The sequence below is a fragment of the Cydia fagiglandana genome, chromosome 12 (genome assembly GCF_963556715.1).
Source record: "Cydia fagiglandana chromosome 12, ilCydFagi1.1, whole genome shotgun sequence".
NCBI classification, from domain to species: domain Eukaryota; kingdom Metazoa; phylum Arthropoda; class Insecta; order Lepidoptera; family Tortricidae; genus Cydia; species Cydia fagiglandana.
Window position 1 is genome coordinate 774,851 of NC_085943.1, and position 23,819 is coordinate 798,669.

At 39.0% G+C, this 23,819-nt stretch overlaps 1 non-coding gene across 1 annotated transcript; it reads left to right on the top strand.

Annotated features, from left to right (window-relative positions):
- Positions 1 to 3,153: 3,153 nt before the first annotated feature.
- On the top strand, positions 3,154 to 3,226 carry Trnas-aga (transfer RNA serine (anticodon AGA)). The gene has a single exon. It is a non-coding gene; the product is annotated as a tRNA-Ser (tRNA).
- The last annotated feature ends 20,593 nt before the right edge of the window (positions 3,227 to 23,819 follow it).

Consider the following 23,819-nt stretch of genomic DNA (forward strand, 5'->3'; position numbering starts at 1 on the left):
CACGATGTTAGACGTTACGAATTTGAATTTTAAACTAAGCGTTCCGTTTTACGCGGAAGGTAAATTCTGGAGCTTTTTTGGGTAATTTGGTTTGTGAATAATGTAAGCTAACTAAGCTATTCGTATATACTAAGAGCTGGGGGGAAAAGCGGTACTGTTTTATTAAAGAGCTGCTTGAATTAAATGTTTAGTCTGTACTTCAACGACTTTCATCATGTACTTGATACTAAATTACAGCTCTTTACCGATACCTGACCACCAAGTGACCCTGAACGACCAAGGGCTAGGCAAATTAAGGAACCTCCACAACGACCGGTCGTGAGTTGGTGGTGATTTGCTGCTGGGAAGTTTCCAAAATCAATAAAAGATTACAGATGCATACAAACTTAATATACATTCTTCTTCTTCCTCGCGTTATCCCGGCATTTCGCCACGGCTTATGACAGCCTGGGGTCCGCTTGACAACTAATCCCATGATTTGACGTAGGCACTAGTTTTTACGAAAGCGACTGCCATCTGACCTTCCAACCCAGAGGGTAGACTAGGCCTTATTGGGATTAGTCCGGTTTCCTCACGATGTTTTCCTTCACCGAAAAGCGACTGGTAAATATCAAATGATATTTCGTACATAAGTTCCGAAAAACTCATTGGTACGAGCCGGGGTTTGAACCCACGACCTCCAGATTGCAAGTCGCACGCTCTCACCGCTAGGCCACCAGCGCGCCACAAACTTAATATACATATGTACAATAAAATATAGGTAAATAACTAAACCTATAAAACTTAACAACGGATCTAAGCATAAATAAAACTAATCTTAAAATAATAAATAACTACAAACTATTCCCCTGCGGAATGGTGCCGTAGATGCTGGCAGCATTTCCGCGCTGTATCGCTGTACTTATTCTTTGTGCGAGGAAGCTGCCAACTCTGCGATCACCAGTGGCGTCTGCTATTCTTTTGGATAATTTTATAATCAATAAATAAATAAACATTGTGATACTATCTCAGACAAATCGATCCAGTCCCACAGTAGGCTCAGTAAGGGTAAGGCTACGAGAGTAGGCGACGAAAAAGTTGAAAAAGTTCTCAGAAAATCACACAACTCATTTAGATACTGATAATTTCGCTACTTACAGTTTTCTCTATACGTAACGAAAATTTCATAATTCTGGAATAGGTATTCAACCAGGAATCATGTACGCCATTAAAAACCGATATTGAAAAAATCTCCTAAAATCTAAAATTTAGTAATTAAAACTTAACTGACAAGAATAACAACTGTAGGTCCTCATAATGCATTCCTATATTCTAGGCCTTCTCTCCGCCTATAACTCTTCCTGAAAATGTCTGGCAGCTGCAAGACGGAAGGATATATAAGTTTGTTTCTTCACAAGTTTGCATCGCCTTCAGCTACCTATGTGTATGGGCCCGATTCGGATTTTGAAATAGACATCTATTAGATATCTTTTAGACATTACCAAGATACGATAACGATATGTTTAAGATCTAACCTGTCAAATTTGACATTTGCGCGATTCTGGATATACTTTTGAACGATTTCCACAGGATATGACTTAGAGATCCAATTCACATCTAATAGATATCTTACTCTATCTAACGTAAAAGTGACATTGGTTGCCCGAATTGCGCTGCAAAAGAGAACTAGTTGATATAACCTATAACGTATCTAGTACGTGTCATGTCTTGTGAATATCTTGAAGTTCGAATACGGCCGTATACGAGCATCAAGTCTCGTATACGTAACTAATGAGATGTAACATATCGCAGTTCAAAAATTGCGAGTTTTGTGTTATGCTTGTGTAATTTTCTAGATATTGTTTTGGAAACTACTGTAGACGAAAACACTGGGAATGTTTTGTATTCATGATTGGGTTGCTCGCTAGCGAACAACTAATAAACAATTTGCAAATATAATATAGCAACTTCTTTCAAAACATTGTAAAAATTTGTATCTTTCGAAATTTCATTAGTATCTTGGAGGATATACCCAGATGGAGACGTTATCTGTAATTTTCTGTGCAAAACAGTCTACCGGTTTTTGCGGGGGAGGGGCACATCAAATGTATACGTAACGTAAAAATAGCCATGTCAGATAAACGTCAATCCATACAAAGTGTATGACCATTGGTCATAGAGTTTCGACAGAGGGGAACACCTGTTAATGGCTACTCCGTTTAGTTAGGTATATCCTCCAAATTTAGTATGGCTTCTTTAAAGAAATAATAACTGCCGTATTCGAACTTTAAGATACGTCAATTAATAGATCTAGAAATGATATGCATTAGATGTGTCAGTGTCAAAAGTGACTTATTTGTTTGAAGAAACGTCACATTTGATACTGACATATCTAATCCATATCGTTTCTAGATCTATTAACTGACGTATCTTAAAGTTTGAATTGCGCCGTAAGTCAATGAGTATCAGAGACATGCAAAATACTGTCCAAATTGTTTCCTAAATATCTCCTGTTGAGTGCCATTTCTATAAGTGGTCGTTCTCATTCAAAAATTAGCTGTAGTTTGTCGTTAAAAGAAGCCGTTCCCAAAAACCAATGTAAAGCAAAACTTTCGCGCACGTAACCCAATGTAATTGTGAAGTGTCAACGTAAAATTCCCCGCTGCAGCCTCCGCCCGCCATATTTCACGCGACTATCGACGATCGGCTAAAATGAAATATGCGTCTTACCCGCGTTTGAATATATTGGGAGGAAAAGGAAAAATCTACGGCAATTTATGCCGATGAATATAGTGAATGGTTTTATTTGAATTTACTGCAGTTTGGAAGACGTGGTGGTGAGGGATTCATGGCATGCTGAATGGCGGTTTTTTATGGCGATAGGCTGGTGAGGACGATCTGGAACCGATAACTCGGGCGGCTTTTAGGGTCCCGTAGCCAAAATGGCAAAAATCCAACTATAAAAGCTGCAAAACGGAACCCTCATAAGTTTCGTCACACTTATTTGCTCGTTTGTCTGTAGTGTGAAACCATTTTACTTTTGTGTCTTGTTGACCCGCTTAAGTGATGTTGTAGACGTTGTAGTTAAATTAATAAAAATAGATATTTTAGTAATTATGTAACTATTCCGGATCCCGACAGAAGACGGTGGAAATATTCGCTGTATTGGGTAAGGTCTTGGTAGCTCAGATGGAAGGGCATCGGGCTAGAGATCCGGTGGTCGCGGGTTCAAGTCCCGTCCAAGATATGGAATTTTTCCACTTTTAATTTGTTTCTAAGCTTGATACATAAAAGCAAACGTTTGTTACAATTATTAACACTATGCCGCAGTAATAGTCCGAGGCTGAAATGATATCCCTTTCACCCCAGTAAAACACTTTACTTTTCATTTCGACTACAAGAAAAGTAAAATAAAGCATAAAAGAAAGCAAGTAAAGGAAAGCATGTGTTTTATTAAAACCATGACTGAGTATTATTTTTTATAGTATATTTTAAGTACTTTCAATTAACAATTTAGGCAAAAGTATCGTTATTTATGGAATGGGGAGTCAAATATCAGAATGAAAATTGTATAACAAATCCATTTATTCCCAAATTTAAATTGCTTATCGTAAAAATAATCGTACTTGGAACCTAAAATGCTCTAGTGCAGAAACGTATCATTTTCTGCACACCTTTTTAGAACAACAATGACCCTCTTTGAGAGCATGAGAGACGAAAAATTATCAACACTATGCCGCAGTAAAAAAAAGTGTCAACGTACTTTTTACCCTCGAACTAAAGTCACGAAACCTATATCACCTATACAGAGTGTTTGGTATACGTCGTTTGCCAAATTAAAACGGCAGATAGGTTGAGTCATTTGCTATCTACTCATGCCTAGAAAAACAAAATTGGCCATGGTTTTTTTTACTACTGTGCAAGTAAAAATTTGAAATTTACGAAAAACTGGCATAGAAATGAAAAAAAAAATTAGTACGCCCAATTAAAAATTTCTAGTCCTGAGAAGAAGCAAATGACTCAACCTATCTGCCGTTTTAATGTGGCAAACGATGTACCAAACACCCTGTATATTTCGCGTTAACAATATCACAGAAGTGAGATAGAGCATTCCGCTAATAACAAGTTGTTCTAACCTCAGCACTCTCAGCAGTCCCCGGTATACCGTTATCGATATTGTAATTCAATTACCGGTACCGGTACCGGTCCGATCCGGGCAATTATCCGAGACAATGCCGACGTCGGTCCTATTGGAATAATAAGCATTTATTGGTATTTAATGAGAAAAGGTTTTGTGAAAAATTGCGAGATAAATGTTTTGGGGTTCGGAGGGTTTACCGTGGGGTGATAGGTAATTAGAATTTTTATTTCTTGTCTTTGAAGGTTTTTTTCTCTCTGCAAAATTCTTCTGCTGGAAGCATTGACGAAACAAATCTGTTTTTGATAACAATTTATCTGTTGATTGTTTTTTTTTATTGAGGTGTTAGGTGTGTTAAAATAATATTATTTGTCGGTCTTTCCATATCTCGGGACCATGGGGTCCCAGACCTTTGGAAGGCGTGCGTGGGGCCGAATCTAACAGCGCAGAGGCTTTTTAAGACAAATTAATCTAAAGGCAAGGGATACACGTGGCGGATACTATCCCCGAATGCACAATGTGATACATCCGGAGATGGTCCCCGCCAGGTGCAAAGACTATTGCAGTGCAGCACTTTTATGCTGCGATGGGAACTAAGGTCATGGGCTATAGATTTGAATGTTAGATGGACTGGATATCGGGCTATGAGAGGAGACTAGCGGACACCTGCCGTGACAATTAGTCTCAAAATTGTATAAGACAGGTGGTGACTCGCCAACTCATTGAGTGGGCCCCGCAATGGCCGCACGCACAGTGCGACAACAGGGCAACACTTTGGAGTGGCTGTGAGGTTATCGAGAGGTGAGTCTGCGGTAGCCAGATCCCGGTAATCCGTTCAGCAGGCCGCCGGCGTTATGACATTTTACACTTCCAACCTGGAGCATAGATCCCGCTCTTGCGACTCCACTCTGGCCGGCCGATGAAGGCAAGCACAGAGGCGAGGGCCAGATGACAAGGCCCTCTGGAATAGGGTTCCGCGGTGTCGCCACTCACCGTCAGCTTGTTATTAGATGCCAATATAATTATGTATATTGTATTCGTAACTACCTCAGTACCTACGTACAGCAACAGCAACACTCTTAACTGTACATAGGTGGACCTTATTATTATTACAAAGGGCACAAGGTCCACCGATGGACAGTTAACAGTGTGGGCGATGGTACAAGGTGGTTGATTTTTCAACCGTATTTTTTTTAACTTTATTGAACACTTTTGAAAGGTACCTATAATTACGGAACGGTTATTTCCTAAAGTTCTGGCTATCAACCGGCCCGGGTCTGGCAGGCATAATTCATTTGATGCTACACCTAAAACCAAAGGTTAACTTAAGGTTAATCCCATCAAAAACATAAATGTAAAAAAGGAGAGCCAAGTTCAATACAAAAATTATGCTTGGCTGTGGGGTTCGCCGCAAAAAGAATGGAGATCTAAATGAGTGCCAAGTTCTATGCAAAATCCAAATATGTATTTATAGGAACAAAATAACATTATAAACAAGTATTAAACTATATTTCTTTGCTTTATTGGATACCTATAACAATTGCTGTTATTTAAAAAAAATGCGAGATCTTAAAGCAGGTTAGATTTGACTTGGCCAGTTTTCATTACATCAGTCATTTTATAAAGTTATTCAACATATATATTTTGTAATTCTGATAAAAACTGGCAAAGCCAAATCTAACCTACTTTAAGATCTCACATTTTTTTTAAATAACAGCAATTGTTATAGGTATCCAATAAAGCAAAGAAATAGAGTTTAATACTTGTTTATAATGTTATTTTGTTCCTATAAATACATATATGGATTTTGCATAGAACTTGGCACTCATTTAGATCTCCATTCTTTTTGCGGCGAACCCCACAGCCAAGCATAATTTTTGTATTGAACTTGGCTCTCCTTTTTTACATTTATGTTTTTGATGGGATATCAATACTTTTTGTAAAGAAAACTAGGCAGGTATTGAGATTTAATGTTTTTTCTTGTGTTTCTGCTGCATGTTTTTTACTTCTGTTCTTTGTATTAATTATGTGGTGCCGCGCGCCGCCAACGACACACCGTTGGCCGGTTGTTTAGCGCGTATTACAGGTTTTTTGTATGGGGACCCCCCCTATTTTTTAACTTTTTTTATTTTTAGATTTTTTCCTACGCATACACACAATTACCGAGCTGGATTCCAAATTTCATCCTTCTAGGTCATCTGGAAGTAGGTTAGGTTTAGGTACTATATGTCAGTCACAATAAAAAAGAAATTTGTATGGGGACCCCCCCTATTTATTATTATTTTTTTGTTTTTAGATTTTTTCCTACGTTTACACACAATAACCGAGCAGGATTCCAAATTTCATCCTTCTAGGTCATCTGGAAGTAGGTTAGGTTTAGGTACTTATATGTCAGTCACAATAAAAAATGTTTTTTTTGTATGGGGACCCCCCCTATTTTATAACTTTTTTTAATTTTTAGATTTTTTCCTACGCTTTCACACAAAAACTGAGCTGGATTCCAAATTTCATCCTTCTAGGTCATCTGGAAGTAGGTTAGGTTTAGGTACTATAGGTCTGTCAGTCAGTCTTAAAATTTACGACTTTTTGACCTTCATATCTTTATAACCCTATGAGCTAGCTTCATGAAATTTGGGCTTCTAGATGTCCTTATGGATATAATTAAACACACGTAGTTTTATGTGTTTACGTTAAAGATGTTTTGAGTTATAGAAGGGTCAAAAGTGGCACCAAGTGGTTCGTGTAATATTACACTTGGCGCTGGCTAGCCAGTTCCTTTGCTTGAACTTGGCTTGACACGCTGCCGCGTGTCTAGATTAATAACAACTTCATTTTATCTCATTGATCTCTGAAAATGGAGGTGAAACTTTAACTTTACGCAAACGAACTGCCGTATTCGAACTTCAAGATATTCACAAGAGCCGACACGTACTAGATCCATTACACATATTATTGTAAGGTACGTGACGTTTCAAACTATAGCCAGGCGTGGCTCACTCCGCGAGTTCGTCGCTTTGCTATAGGTAGCTAAAAGTGCATCTGTTCGACCCCAATTTTGGGGTTTGCCATAAGCCGCGCCTGGCTCTGTCGCCACCTAGCGGCCATATCTGTGCTGATCATAACAGACGCGTTATGTTAGAGAGTGTCTTCTGTACCTAGTACTATTATTTATTCTGTGCTATAGCATTACCTAGTCGATCTTAGGTATTAAGGTAAGTTGGGGTAGGACTAACATATTTTATTTTGCTCGGGGCAAGACCAACAGTATGAGGATTCCATACTAATGTTAGTCTTATCCCGGTGATAGTCTTACCTTATCCCACCTTACGTTACCTTACCTACATAATTTTCATATACGTTTATACACAGCTTTCAATCTTGGTTCTATGCTGGCTGGGTCTTTGCTTTTAATGCCTCGAAAATGAATACAACAGACCATTATTATCAAAATAAACTTGCAAAATTCACTCCAAAACTAGGCCAAGTTAGTTTAAAATGTGGCCGTTATTAAAGCCACTTTCTTGGAACGTTTTGTGTTCGGCGCCGTAAATCAACCGGCAGACACCTGATATTATTTGCTGGCATAATGTACTCTTGCTCATATTCATAAATATTGCTGAAAACGCTGAAGGTTAGCTATCGTGGCTTTTCGCTGATAGAGTGGGGGGGGTTTATGAAAAATACGTGTGAAAAGTGGTGGAAGGAATTTATGTTAGCAGCACACATTCGAGGCTTATTATAATGTTTAGTTATTTAAGTTAAATGTAGTTGATTTATGTTAAGTCATATTTAAGTTAAACGAAATGTAGAGTGAAACGTACTTGATTTCATCCTATAGTACGATCTACCGGGTGTGGCCTGTAATATGAGCAAAAAATCAAACTGTAGGCTGTGCTCCTCATACTGACCAACATTTGTTCAGGCGACTTTTAAAAATAACTTGTGGTTTGAAATTGAATACGTCTTTAAAGTTTATTCTAAGACGCAATGTACCTATTGCGAATTTTGTTATGTTTAAAAGCGTGACAAGCAACGTCAATCACATCAATGATATGGGGTGGCGATGGCGTCCATTGAAGATAATATTTATTTTGTATGAAAAATAGTGAGTCTAAATACTTCATAATTTTTAAAAGTTGTTGAACAAAAGTGTCACCGTTTGAGGAGTACAATCTATGTTTTAATTATTTGCTCGTGTTACAGGCCACACCCGGTATAAGTTAGAGGTAGTTGATTTATGTTAAGTCATATTTAAGTTAAACGAAATGTAGTGTGAAACGTACCTTATTTCATCCTATAGTACGATCTATAAAGGATGACTCACGCTAGACCGGGTCGGACCCGGGCCGAGGCTTCCGACATGCCAGTTTCTATGACCGCTGATCGGTGATCACGTGGTGCTTTCCATAAAAAGGAAGCTCCGGCGCGGCCCCGGTCCGGTCTCTTCTCTTCTTCTTTCCATCCTGTTACCCCCTGCTGGGGTGGGGTGGGTGTAGGGCTCGAATCTTTTTCTTCCACTGACTCCAGTCCTGGGCAGCTTGGGTCCTGGCCCGGTCCAGCTAAATATGTAAGTGTAACAGCAAAGCGTGACATGATAAACGATAAAAGCGCAACCATCACATACATACTGTATGAAGGCACAATTGAAGGCATGTTTACAAAAACAACATAACTGACTACACTGGTTGACACCTGAAACGATTATCAATGTTCTGAAAAAAGTGTCAACCGCTCTAAGCAGTTATGTTGTTTTTGTAAACATCCCTTCAATTGTACAAGTGTATACTTTTTCTAACTGCATAAAATAACCATTTGGTTTCCACGTACCGTTATTTAAAGGCCGCGACGAAACTTGCAAGCATAAAGAGGAGCATACACTGTATTGCAGAAGTTGATTAAAGCCAGAATAGCCTGCTTTACCTGGCTGGCTGGTATTACGTATGAAACAATAGAGCTTTGCGAGAGGTTCAAAGGCTGGTTCCATGAAAGGAAGGACTGAGACTGCATACAAGGTTAATGAACATGAATAAATTGTAATAAGGTACGTTTCCGGTAATAAGGTAATAATAATTAAGGACTTAGTATAAAAAAAATAAGTTTTTGGCAAAAATTTCATTTTTGGTACAAGCTTTTATCGCTGACTGTACTTTTCTTTCCACAGGCAACTAATGCTCATCGAGACAATTCTAAAAACCCCAAACACAATTAGGTTTCGTTGTTTTATCATATAGATCCTATGGCCACCTCCGGTCTCCATCATCAGATCAGCTCGATAATAATATTGCATTGTCACCCGACTTACGTATGTATGCAAAATTTCAGCTCAATGGGAAACCGGGAAGTGGATCAAATTTAACTTGCAAGATTTGATTACACACAGACAGACAACGGCCAGGTGAAAGTAAATAAAAGCTTGTAAAATATACTTCTATCCCTTTGACTTTCTATCCCAATCGTGTCACACCTTAATCTTCGCAACTCGGACCCCCGACCTTGTAACCATATTAAGGGCCCGTAACTTCGCAAGACACACAAGCCCCTAATTACCGACCCTTCTTTCCCTCCCCTGAGGTCCCTCGAAAGTCATCCAATAGTAAATCTGTAGGTGACTGGTGATCACTTCTTAGTAGTTTGAGAGGTTTAGTTTATATTTAATAGTTTGTTAATAGTTAATACATTGAATGACTAAGTATTTTTAAAGTCTTAAGGGTGATTTAGACGACGAGCGAATTCGCATGCGATTTTAATTACATTGCGGACTGTTGGTTACGTGTAATTCAACCGACCGATCAAAAACCGCAATGTAATGAAACTCGCATGCGAGTTCTCGCACCGCCTAAATGAACCCTAATACTCAAAATTTCTAAAATAATTCCATTAACACCCTTTTTTTTATTATGAATGGGCTTACTCATGGCCACAGACTAGCCGAGGCGTAGACGTGGCCTACGATGTAGCGAGCTCGCCCAGAAGGTGCCTGTTCACTCTTGATTTGAAGGCAATGCACCGAAAGCGTTAGATACACAAACTCGTCAGATGCAGGTGTCTCGCGTTATTGTAGCAGGTGCAATTAACAGGCTTACATCTGTCTCTGAATGCAAGCACAATGAGGTAAGAATATGTGTTATAATAATCAAAAATATAAACCATTCACCGACCGTTAGCGAAGGTCCCCCCCTCAGTTTGAGCAAAACTCCTTTTCCCACGTCCGTATATTCTCTTTTACAGCTCGCAATTCTTAACCGATTCACGTGAAATTTTGTGAGTATATTTGATTATTTTACAGTATACATAGTGCTACTTTAAGGACAATAAGACGTGCCTATTTCAAACATTAAAGGGCCATATCGTGACAGTCAAAAGTCACTAAGTACCAGTGGCGGCGCGTCCATAAAAGCCGATTCCCACCGGCTTGCCTATTTTTGGACGTTTAAGCAGAGTTGTAAAGGCAAGCGCTGGTGGCCTAGCGGTAAGAGCGTGCGACTTTCAATCTGGAGGTCGCGGGTTCAAACCCCGGCTCGTACCAATGAGTTTTTCGGAACTTATGTACGAAATATCATTTGATATTTGCCAGTCGCTTTTCGGCGAAGGAAAACATCGTGAGGAAACCGGACTAATCCCAATAAGGCCTAGTTTCCCCTCTGGGTTGGAAGGTCAGATGGCAGTCGCTTTCGTAAAAACTAGTGCCTACGTCAAATCATGGGATTAGTTGTCAAGCGGACCCCAGGCTCCCATGAGCCGTGGCAAAATGCCGAGATAACGCCAGGAAGAAGAAGCAGAGTTGTAAAGGAAACATGTACGTCAAATTAGCCCCGGCTTGCCTATGGATATGTTTGACGCGCCGCCACTGCTAAGTACATACTATCAAAATATTAAAGTAACAATGCACTATATAATATTACACTTGTAACACGGTTTATTGTCCAATAATTTCAATGGTGTTAGTTTTGCTTTTCACCCGACGATATATTATGTATGTACTTACTGTAAAATGTTGTATAATACACGTGCGAAAACGTAGGTAATTCGCAACTCGTGTCGATTTAAAACGCTCCCTTCGGTAGTGTTTCAATTTATCGCCGGTATCGCCACTCGTTTCGAATTTCCTACATTTCGCTCTTGTTTTTGTCCATTCAGTTTTTCGTTTTTTTTCTAAATAGCGAGCGGAGCCATATATTTATTGAGTGTTAAGCTATGCTAGCAGCTACAGCTCACATGGCCACTAGTAATATTATAATTCAAGAACAATTATCTTGACAGACACAGACACAAACAAATGCCCGTGCCTTGATTCGAACCCGAGACCTCTAGGTGCGTAGGCCCGGTCGATCGAGTAGGCTGTTCAAATTATCATCATCATCATCATCATCATCATCATCTCAGCCATAAGACGTCCACTGCTGAACATAGGCCTGCCCCTTGGACCTCCATACGTGCCGGTTGGAAGTAACCCGCATCCAGCGTCTCAAATCATATACCTACTAAAATTAATCGCCCCTATTGTGTTGGTAATGGAATGTCAAACGCTGCACTAGTTATCTAGACATGTTATTGTCGCTCCAGCACTATAATTAACCTCGTCTGCGTAACATTACCATATGTAACGACACGTATATAATGTAGGCTGTACCGGGTGTGGCCTGTAACACGAGCAAATGATTAAAACATAGATTGTACTCCTCAAACGGTGACACTTTTGTTCGACAACTTTTAAAAATTATGAAGTATTTAGACTTCCTATTTTACATACAAAATAAATATTATCTTCAATGGACGCCATCGCCATGCCATATCATTTGTGATTGACGTTGCTTGTCATGCCTTAAACATATCAAAATTCGCAATACATTGCGTTTTAGAATAAACTTTAAAGTGTATTAAAAATTAAACCACAAGTTATTTTTAAAAGTTGCTGAACAAATGTTGGTCAATATGAGGAGTGCGGGCTACAGTTTAATTTTTTGCTCGTAATACAGGCTACACCCGGTATATGCGTGTTGTAGCGATATAAGTACCTATAGTACATTGTGCAGCGAGCGAGCGAGGTCTATAATTCCTGACAGCCGAAAATTAATCATATTAAATATTTTTAAACATAAACAAAAATATTAAATTATAAAGGTCAGTCTCCCTTATACCTTGACTTTAAACAAAGTATTCAACTGTAACTACTTGGTTCGTATGAATTGACATTATTAAAAAATAAAGCTACTCGTATAAAACCCTAGAGATTCCCTCCCTTACGATCAGTTTCAGATCATAACTATGCCCCTTTGAAGAGCCTTCTTAAAACTTAGTGGATAGGTACATCTCAACCTTGTAATATACCGGGAGGTGTATTCCTCAGCCCACATGCCAGGAAATATTGTCACAAAAAATATCCTGCCTATACATTTTTACTCTTTAAGCTATGATTTAATTTAAACCCCTATTCAAAGCAACGAAAGGTAATTACCACAGACAAAACATCCTCCAGACTGAGCATAGTCGCGCTACCCCCTCTGCCACGCATACGGTAATTTTACTCCATGTTCGAGTCGAAAGTGTGTTTGTGTGACGTCCGTGTCTTTGAACGGACCAATCACGGCACGGGACTTCGCTCACCTCGCCCCGCATTTTTGGCATCATCGGTTGCATGAAATAATTGCTCTAAACTCGGTCTAGAGGATTCCTAGTCTATGGGTATTACCAAAGTTCAAAGTATTTCCAACCGTTAAGCTCCCTTAACGACCGTGTTACGGGAAAGGTTTTGGATGTTCTTGAGAATTAACCGTAACTGCTATGTAAAGGGCCAGTGTTACTTGATCTATCGTCCCCCCTTTTAAACGTACGTCGTGAGGTAGAGGAGGGGTCTTGGTTAATTGGCGGATAGGTAAAGGTGGCGTATTAAGTTTTATGCAAGTGTAATGGTCGAGTTCTGACGTTTAGAAGTAGTGTAGACTTATATTGGGATAGGTTGGGGTGTTTAATGGGATGACCTAAGTTTAAAGTATTTAACCACTAGTGAAATCAGGGCTATAACCGCGAAAATCGAAGTTCTCAAATTGCGGGCATTTTTCTCTGTCACTCTAATTACGCCTTCATTGGAGTAAAAGAGAAAGATCCCCGCAATTTGCGAATTTCGGTTTTCGCGGTAGCAGCTCAGGTTCTTTTTTCGAACTGTCAAAACGATTTGGCTACTATGAAACATTAGCATGTGACATCGCAATCAAACTACCTACTCTTTATAGTTTTATACGGGTTTTAAAATAGAAATTGTGTCTAAAAATAACTGCTGTCTACGTTTCTCTATTAATCTTCTGGTGCTTTATTTCATGCATGGAGTAATAGTTATCCCACCAAAAACATTCTGTAAAAAACTACCAAAGTCTCGATGGAGCTGCTGGTTTATCTCTAAAAAGTAATGAAATCTAGACAAAGTCGTGCCAAGTCTAAGGTTCCTTACTGCGATTTCTTTATTATTATAGTTAATGTTGTGTGACTTGGCCGTTGAAGGGTACACAAGGGTACAAAACCAGGTGCTCCATGACACCATTGCACCAATCTGTCGCCAGAACCGCTACCCATTGACGATGGAAAATTGCCACTTGGAAAACGTTGATTCAATAACCAGTCAATTGTAGGCTTGATAAAGCTGCGTATTTCAATAATACTTATGTATGGGCGAGCCTGAAACAAACACTTCTTTTTGGTGCAATGGCAGATTGGTGCAATGGTGTCATGGAGCACCTGGTTTTGTACCCTTGTGTACCCTTCAACGGCCAAGTCACACAACATTAACTATAATAATAAAGAAATCGCAGTAAGGAACCTTAGACTTGGCACGACTTTGTCTAGATTTCATTACTTTTTAGAGATAAACCAGCAGCTCCATCGAGACTTGGCTAGTTTTTTACAGAATGTTTTTGGTGGGATTTCACTTCTTTTTGTAGAAACGTGGGCATATTGATTTATTTTATTAGATTTTCTTATTTAACACATTTTTTTTCTTTTTAGGAGTAATTTTTTTATTATTACAAATCTTTCTTTTCTTTTTTTCCGGTTCTGATTCTTGTACAGTAGCAACAGTTTTTCGTATTGCCCATTCATTAAATCTAATAATTAAATAATAATCAGTAATCCGTCACTAATCATCATATAATGACTTGGCAATCGCACATAATGCTTTACTCGTACCGTACTCGTAAATATGTGTAATGCTCAAACTGCAATTAGCGCTAGCGTTATGTTCAATTAGAATTATTTTTAATAGGTGACGATGATCCTTTTGTCATTATGCAGCCGTGCGATGGCCAAGTCATTATACGTATTACAAATTAAAGATATCTTATTGATACGGTTTTAACACCCCCTGGCACTGATTAAAATAACCGACTTGGTTTCACATTACATCTCAAAACTTTTTTGTAGTAAAAGCGTTGCGAGACTTGCACCTTTTTACATGTAATGTTTTTGATCTCATCCCTTTTTGTAGGCAGTCCTTCTTTTCGGGTACTCATACCCATACTATGTAAACACATATCATAACTAAACATATCTTCATTCATACTCACATCGTACATCGTAGTGTACCTTTACTTTACCTACTATTTGTAGGAACTGCAACAGTAACTTTGTAATATCATATATTTATATGGGATTACAAACTTACTTATGCAGTTCTTAGATCTTTAAAACGTGACTGATATTGCAATATTTTTAGGTTTTCCTTTTATGTGGCCATTAAACCCTAACTCTGTACCAAATTTCAGCTCTCTGAGTTTATGGGAAGTACTAGTTCTATTCTGATGATCATGAGTGAGTTTCATAAATGCGAAACTTTGCTTTCGCTTAACTTCGGAACTAAATGACCTACAGACTTGAAATTTAGGATTTTAAGTATGTGATTATAGCTTACTGGATGACCAAAATTTCTGCGTTCTGGTCTTATCCAGAGGTTCTCAAATAGGGGCCTGAAAATGCGGCGAAATGGTTCCAGTAAAGGATGGTACGGCAGTGTTTGCTTCGCGCTCGACTTGGCGGGGGCACTGCCGTGCCCCCCGATTTGTTTTACAAGGGGGCAAAGTTGTTGTTTAACTGCTCGTGCTAATATTGATACCCGAGCAAGCGAAAGATTCCAAAATTGAACCACGAGCGTAGGGTAAAAGCACCAGTAGTCAGCCTTATAACGAAATGTCTATGTTCAAGATCGTATAATTTGCACACTTATGGACCAATAGGTATTATCAATATTTTTTCCGTTCAAGAATTTAATAAAGTTAATTTTTTGTAAAGAATAAAACATAATTAAATTCAACTTTTGGAACTATTTAATTAAATATAATAAAATGGCATTTTTGCCAGTAATCAGCCCCCTGTATACCGATACACAGCCTTTAGGTACCCAGTGGCCAGCCATCCCATTCTAATGGCTGATTAGTGGGTTCGAATAGAGTGAGCTTATTGTCCAGTGGTCAGCCACAGGCTGACTACTGGGTATTTAATGTATTTCAATCAAATAAATTTATAATAACGTAATTTTTTAAAGGGGCTTGATTTAACGACTTATACTTCATTTTAAAATAATAACAAATCCTAAATCCTATGGTCAGCCTCCCCCGGCTGACTACTGGGTTTACGACCTTTTTAAAATTACTGCTTTAAACCCAGTAGTCAGCCAGGGGAGGCTGACTATTGGATTTTGTACAAAAAAGTAGTTTCCAATAGTCAGCCGCCATAAAAATGTTACTTCCACATGGATTAATATTAATCGTTTACGTTTTTCAGATAGTTTAGGTATTAATTAGGTGAAGCAGTCCATATTCTTTTAAAAATAAATCACAATTCGGCTGCTATCGTCTTATCAAAATACCATGTGACATTCCAAAAAAAATGGCGCATATCTCTTAACCTTTCATGTCAGAAGACACCACCACTTTGAATTTTTTTTGTGGATCATCGTAGCGTATTCGTTAAAAAATTAAGGTATTTTTCAATGAATAGCTTATCAATCTATAATATTACCTAGTTTTCGCGTGAAAATTAGAAAAACTTCATTATTTACAGCCAAAAATAGGCAAGAAAGGCTGACTACTGGTGCATGGCTGAGCACTGGTGCCTTTACCCTAGCGAGTGGTTCGAAAAATGGAATCTTGAGCGCTGCGAGGGTTTCAAAGCGCGAGGGTTAAACAAAATTTGCCCCCGAGTAAAACAAAATTTTTCACCACACCAACCCGAAGCAAATATTAAATGTAAAATATCAAACAAAATCAAACCAAATCAAATCCAAATGAATGTTATTAAATATTTATTTAAAAGTCATTTCTACCAGCAAACATAAGAAACCAACTCAAAATTTGCATTGGATTACTTTGTCTCACATGTGAATAAAATACAACTTTGCTATCAGTTTTTGAAGTGCAAAGTAAGCCTTTCCGAGCTGGCATGGCAATTACAAAAATAAACTTAATCCGGGGACAAGGAGAGTTAACTAATAGGAACAAATTGACTTTTGTAATTTCTATTAGTTCTTGCAATTTCTATTATCTGTTTGTAATATTTGGGATTACTGAGCTGTTTGTAGAAATAAATAAACTTTACAGAAATAGTGAAACGTCCATAATTATTACTAAAACTTCATTTTTTCTCCCAGTACAGAACTGTTTTTTTAATTCCTGGTGATGATTTTTCTCTCAGTGTATCGGGCTCCGTATGTTGTACACGTGTAAACGTTACCTTTGACACAATCTCCGGGCGGCGAAATACGGCGCGAGCAGGAAATTGGTCGGCCATTGCAGAATCTTACTAACAGCTTAATGTACGATTCACATCGACGCTGTAACAATATGGAAGTTCTTTCTTTGACTAAAGTGTGGAACTTCAGTCGGTCGGTGTGTGTAAATGCCCTTATACCAGGCGTGGCTCACTCCGTGATTTCGTCGCTTTGCTACAGGTAGCTAAAAGTCCATCCGTTCGACCCCAATTTTGGGGTTTGCCATAAGCCGTGCGTGGCGCTGTCGCCACCTAGTGGCCATATCTGTGCTGATCGTGACAGACGCGTTTTGTTAGAGAGTGAGTCTTCTGTACCTAGTACTATTATTTATTCTGTGCTTATACCAGGATATGAACTCGGGACCTCCTACTTCGTAGGCAGTAGGATCACTACCGACTAGGCTCCTAATAAAGTAAGATTCTTAAAAATATGAATAGTGTACTCCTAGTTCACCTAGTTGACCTTTGTAAAGTATTAAAAAATAATGATATGATACGATCGCTCGCGGTGATTAATACGCGTGAAACGCACAGCAAGTCGTATCGTAACACTATCAGACCTTAAACAAATTGTAACATTAGAATACCGCTCCCTAAAATCCTCTTCGATGATCTGCGCTACCTTTCGCCGGTTTGCGCAGGTCTAGGGGCACAGACATTAACCAGTTCGCCGGACGATATCAGCCTGTCAGTTAATCGCAAAAGGTGACAGCTCCGAACAACTGACAGGCTGATATCGTCAGGCGAACTGGTAATTTGTGGGCCCCTTTAAGTCCACACTTCGCTCTGTCGATTATTTAAAATGAAAAGTGCCAATGCCCCACCATACTGCACGCAGACAGATCTTCCGTATCGTTTATTAATCCCAGACTAGACCCGGCACCCAGTGTTCGCCTAATAAGCGAATAAATTCAATATATGAAACAGTACTAGTAGAGACGAGCTTTGGACTGCTTCCAACATGGTTACGAGACTGCTAACACTGAAGAGTTAGGCAATATTTAGGGTCAAGTTACTTCTCGGAGCGTCCGATAGATGGCGTTAGTGTTTGTTGTTTTTACTAGTTATAAACTAAGTATGGCCACAGAATAAATAATAGTACTAGGTACAGAAGACTCACTCTCTAACAAAACGCGTCTGTTCCGATTAGGACAGATATGGCCGCTAGGTGGCGACAGCGCCACGCGCGGCTTATGGCTAGCCACCAAAATTGGTGTGGAACGGATGTACTTTTAGCTACCTGTAGCAAAGTGATGAAATCGCGGAGTGAGCCACGCCTGGTATGGCTTCAAGCCAACTTATTGCATAAAATAATGGTAGTGGAGACGGACATTGGATGGTTTCCATCAAGGTTGCGAGGAAACTAACGCTTTATGACCTCTCTCTATTTTTTGACAAATCTGAAAGGCAAAAGAAATGCCCGCAACAATACGATGCACGGGTGAGTAATATCAAAATGAGATCGAATTGACAACAATCTGTGAACTCGAATCAGCCCGATCGAAATCCCAGAGAAACATTAGCCTCGATTGTACGAAAGTGGCTTATTGGCGGCGGGTTCATGTGACTCATAATTAACAACCCGTAACGATATTTTCTTCAAAAACTTGCCAAGTTCTCACTCGCAGTAGCCACTGCCACTCCCCCAGGATACTTCTAGAATTTTATCTGAATTCAGCTACAAAGAGGTTTTGGATCAATTTTACCGTTTTATTCCTTGTCCGCCTGTGCCCGGGATGTATAGCCGTTATATAACGTATCGGAACAAAGGATTTAAGGCCTTTATAACACTTTTATGTGACCATTTGTACCTAGTACAGTCAACTGTAAAAATATGGGTGTAGCCAACTTATTCAAAAATTATGTCCCATAGATCTTAATTCACTGACATAAGAGCTATGTGACATATTTTTGAGATAATTTGTGCACCCATATTTTTACAGTTGACTGTACCATTACCCACACTGTTAACTGTACATTGGTGGACCTCTTGTAATAATGTCTTTTGTAATAAGGTCCACCGATGTACAGTTAGGGTATTGCTGTTTGTACGTACCTAAGGTATAGGTTATTCGAGTAACACAGCAGCTCACTAACTATGTTTTTAACTGACGGATGAAAACGAGAGTATAGTCTATGACAAATTAGACAAATATGTACAGTCAGCAGCAATAGTTGCTAGTTTTAAATGATCTTGACACGACTTTATAGTCAAGAGAATAAGAGCGCGTCAAATTTTGAACACCTCGCCCGCCTAGCAACTTATGCTGCTGACTGTACAATTATTAATCCTCAGATATCGAATTCTAGGGGGAATTTAATGCTGGGTATAGAGTTCCTATATCGATAAATTAAATTATCTATACTTTTCCCTAACACTTTATTTTATTAACAATAGTGATCGCTCCAGATGCATTGTCACTGTATAGATACCTACCTATTGTTTGTAAGTATTAGGTATCTTAGGGTCTATAATAAAGTTAACTCGAAATCATAATTTAAAATTATATTTTTACCTGCAAACAAAACTTCGAGTTATCACTATAACATACATACCTACATTTCATTAAATTTTGCCTCTTATTTCGATGTCTGTGATTCTCCTGTCTGTGATTATACTTAGCACGTTTTCATTTGTCCGAGATCCACTCAAAACCTTGTAAATAGGTATTAACATTTTTTAATTTTCTCAAAACAAAACCTCACCAAATAACAGCGAAATATTAAATGTAATTATTGTGTAACTGCAAAATATTAAATGTAAATTAATATTTTTTTACAACGCGAGAATACTGTAAACAGTATATAATGACTTTTCGAATGTGGCTTACTGTTGTTATGTTGTCTCGAGACCGTATCACGAAAAGAAAACAAACTTTAATTAGTTCTGTCCCCGGCTTACAGATGATCCCAACTTGATTAGGTATTTGATAAACGGGACACCTACTGAATAATTCCCTTTTTTCCTCTCTAGGGATTAAATGCCTCCATTTATTTACTTTAGTGGAAGACAGTTGGATAGAGAAAACTAAGGTTTTGATTTTGTTTTGCAAACAGGTAAAGACGACACAAAATATGGTAAATTCGACGACACGCGTGGGCAGCCTATGAAGCCGATCACGATGGTCCCGGGCTTAAATCCTGGTAAGGACATTATTATTCTTATGATGAACACGGATATTTATTTGTTCCTGAGTCATGAGTGTTTTATGTGCTTAAGTATTTATATTATATACATCGTTGTCTAAGTATCCACAACATAAGCCTTATTGAGCTTACTGTGGGACTTTAGTCAATTTGAATATTTTTACTTGTACTGGTTTAATAAATTAGTTTTATTTGGGTACCTAAGAACAAGTAGTATAAACAACAAAAAAAAGCGGCCGAGTGCGAGTCGGACTCGCCTATGAAGGGTTCCGTAGCAGCAAATAACTTAATAAAATTGCGGTTTACGATTTATGACGAATTAAAAAAAAAACGCTCACTAGATCTCGTTCAAACCAATTTTCTGTGGAAGTTTGCATACAGCAGTACAGCCTACAGTTTAATTTTTTGCTCATATTACAGGCCACACCCGGTATATATTTTTTAGTTTTATCATTCTCTTAGTTTAGAAGTTACAGGGAGAAGTTACACACATTTTACCTCTTTGGAAGAGTCTCTCGCGCAAACTATTCAGTTTAGAAATAAATTAAATTAGAAACCTCAATATCATTTTTGAAGACCTATCCATAGATACCCCACACGTATGGGTTTGATGAAAACATTTTTTTTTAATTTCAGTTCTAAGTATGGGGAACCCCCAAACTTTATTGTTCTTTTTCAATTTTTGTGTGAAAATCTACTTACCAAGTTTCAACAGTTTCTTATAGTTTCGGAAAAAACTGGCTGTGACATACACGGACAGACAGACAGACAGACATGACGAATCCATAAGGGTTCCGTTTTTTGCCATTTGGCTACGGAACCCTAAAAAGGCCTCGTAGGTATATTTGTCCCAATTTATTCAACATCAAGATGGAAGAACAAAGCCTTATTCAAACTAACAATGTCACACAAAGCTTAACAATAGTACTTCAAAAGTTCAGGTGTAACCAAGTTGACCCGGAAACCGGATGTCGGCCATGTTGGAATCAATAGCAAGTATATCCTTATGAAATATGCAACGAGTCCTACATACATTAACGGATGTTTTCGGGATCGTATACAGGGTGGCATGCTAACAAGGTCGTTTTATCACGTTTGTAATGTGCAGTGTCGATTCTTGTATAATTTTAGCTTGTTTATGCGGTAGGGGGTCGAAAGACCTGAAGCTAGCTGGCGCGGTTGCACGAAACGGGTTAACGAAAAATAGTATAAGCATTGAGCAACACTAGAAGGTAGAGAGGCAATCGAGAGTACTCTCTCCAGGCGGGTGTTATGCCTGTGAAATAAACAATGTATCACGCAAAATAGGCGCAAGACGTCGAGTTGCGGAAAATCGCCCGTACTACAATACAATACAATGCCTGGGGACCGAAGTCCACTGAGAGCTGGTCGGAAGTTATATATATAATTATATATATAGCAACTATAGCACTTTAAACTCTCACGTTTTGTACACATATTTAATTACACAAACGGGTCTACCGCGATATAATTTCATTTATACCTTTAATTCCGACGTTTCAGCTGAGTTGCACCAGCATGTGGTCACGGAAAGACAATTAAATTATATCGCGGTAGACCCGTTTGTGTAATTAAATAATGTATATAGCAACTGACATTTAAAACTCCGTAAGCGCGATGTAGATCTTTTACTAATTGCGTTCTAGCTTCCTAACGCCATCTGTGTTATGGCACGACGATGGCAGTGACAGCTAGAGGATTCGCCACATATACCTAATTACCTACACTACAATGGCACCAGCGTTGGGCGAGCTCGCTCCATCGTTGGGCGAACTCGCTCCATCGTTGGGCGAGCGAGCTCCATAGTTCTGGGCGAGCTCGCTCCATCGTAGGCCACGTCTACGCCTCGGCTAGTCTGTGGCCATGAGTAAGCCCATTCATAATAAAAAAAAAAAGCGTGCGTGTGCCTAGTCCTAGAACCACTAGGCGTCAATTGTTGATGTGTTAAGGATGACTCATATTAGACCGGGTCGTATCCGGGCCGGAGTTTCCGGCGCATCGTTTTCTGTGGAAAGCATCTCGTGATAACCAGTCATGTCATAGAAAATTAAGCCCCGGAAGCGCCGGCCCGGACATGGCCCGGTCTAACGTGTCATCCTTTATAGTCTTATATTGTTGATGAATAAACGCAGATTTCCGTATTCTACCTAAGTAAACCTAAGTTTCCAAACCAGCAACGGATTCAAGTATTACAACAGTGCTAAACGACATGGAATCCACCGCACTAAGCCGAATTTAAGTAAACTTGACTTCGGCACTATCTATAGTTGACCTAGCGTTTAGGCAGTCGAGACCGCAAGCTGGGTTCTCAGGAAATTCACACATGTGACCCTACAACAACCAACATAACTCTACAACTAAACAAGGAAATTTAGACTTTGAAGCAAGGGGTTAAAGTTAAAAGAACTGCACGTAAATTTTGGACGAGCGCCTAAATTTACAACATTATAACTTACAGCTACGTTAAGTGAAAGCAGACTTTATTCACTTGTAGTAAGGTTGATGGTAAGTGAAAATAAAAGGAGGTTTACAGACTAAATGCCTCATAGGACTAATGCCCCAGTTGTTTCTCTTACGGCTTATAAGTATGTGTCATGTGCTCTGGGGCTTGTAAATGGAGGTGAATTAAAAAATAAAGGGTGGTTCAGGCCTTTTTGGATGGGAATGGGCTTTGCCTAAGCTGATATAATTACCGTTATGTAATAGGCGTTTTATAAAATGACGTTTTTAAGTGCAAGCCCAGCTCGTATACAAATGAGTTTTTTTTATGATATAACACAATTTATGAGGCAAACAAGCACACGAACCACCTGACGGTGACCAATTACCTTCGGCCATGGGAGAACCATGGCCACCTTTCATAATGTCCACAGGAAAGAGGCCCGTTGTCCCGTAGGTTTTTGACACATCTGAGATATTTGTAGCCCCAAACACAACCGATAGTAATATAAATAAATGAATAGTGTTAAATAAATGAAAAACAATGAAAATGACCTCCAGGAGTCGACTATTAGAACACTTTTACTGCCAGAGACCCGCTTGTCGGTTTCTCTGTTCGTAGGCGCTTTTCGCTACATACGGTTTTTCTGTGTTTTCGGCTACGCTCGAACAATATGCCCATCGTGTTCGTACTTATTATTGTGCAAGGTATCAACATGAGATCAAAACTTTATCAACTGATAAAACAGAATAGCCCTCCAAATGAACGTTGCAGGCATTGTTGGATCTCAATCAGGATTCAATCCCGGCTGTTTTCATATCGGCCGATCGAAATATCATCGGCAATGTCGCGAGCAGCGACTGTGAGCGCGTACGGGGGGGAATGGCGGACGGGACCGAATAATCACAATTACTTACCGTAAAACGGGGTGAGTAGATTTCGCGGGGAGAGTTGGGTTATGAATGGGGAGAGAAAGTTCGAGAGGGGGGTGAGAAGGGATTTTAAGGCTAATGCTACAAAAATAATGTATTCCAATTTAAAATGGGGCTATAGTAATACGCATAATAAAAAAAATCGTTCCAACAATCTTCCAAAATCACCTTTGTATGAAAAACCCTCTTACCCCAAATACGAGGCACTACGGGGTGAGGTGGGTTTTCCTCTTTATCGTCAAAGTTATGAAATGGAAATACCCAAAATAAAATACAAACTAAAATACAAACGTCCGAACCACTTATTATACAGGGTGGAAAGGCACGACGATCCTTTCCGCAAAAGGGGGATTGTTTAGCCTAAGCTCTATATTTTCTCCATAGAAACTATGTTAATATGGGCAACCGTTTC